Consider the following 716-nt stretch of genomic DNA (forward strand, 5'->3'; position numbering starts at 1 on the left):
TATATATATATATATATATATATATATATATATATATATATTGCGATAAATATTGCCGAAACCTCGGTGGTCAAATTGGGAGGACGCCCACACGGGAGATCCAGGTTCGAATTTTATCTGAGGTAATATTTTTCACAATAAGTTCTGTAGGGATTTTAAGATGTTTGTAGTATTAAGATCTAATTTAATTTTTGAAGGAATATTATTTTTCAGTTTGATTGTGTTGCAAGTTCGAAAGTAATCGACGCACAGTTATACATTTGAAGTAAATTTATTTAAAATACATATAGATGTATTATTCCATTATCTAACTTTGTTTTAGGCGCTTCTCTTAGTTATGTCTTTTAGTTATAATATGTCATATTTATATCTTGTCTGTCCTTGTTTTTAACATTGTCCTTAGTATTAAAATAAATTAAGTTAATGAAATTAATTACAGGTAAAAGATTTAATCAATTTTATCGTTTTTTCATTATTGTTATATATACATCTTATCAATATCGATTATTGATTTTTAATGCAATGAAGAAATAATAGTATGTATAATTTTTTATTCCCAATTACATTTCCTAATGTCATTATTGTCTAGAAAAAAACAAATTAAACATCTTTTTTTTTGTAAAATGTTAAATTATTTTAATAATTATTAATCTATTCTTATAACAAAACATTTTTAAATCATTATAATATATTTAATATTTTATATATTATTGTTT

The sequence above is a fragment of the Trachymyrmex septentrionalis genome, unplaced genomic scaffold (genome assembly GCF_001594115.1).
Source record: "Trachymyrmex septentrionalis isolate Tsep2-gDNA-1 unplaced genomic scaffold, Tsep1.0 scaffold367, whole genome shotgun sequence".
NCBI lineage: Eukaryota > Metazoa > Arthropoda > Insecta > Hymenoptera > Formicidae > Trachymyrmex > Trachymyrmex septentrionalis.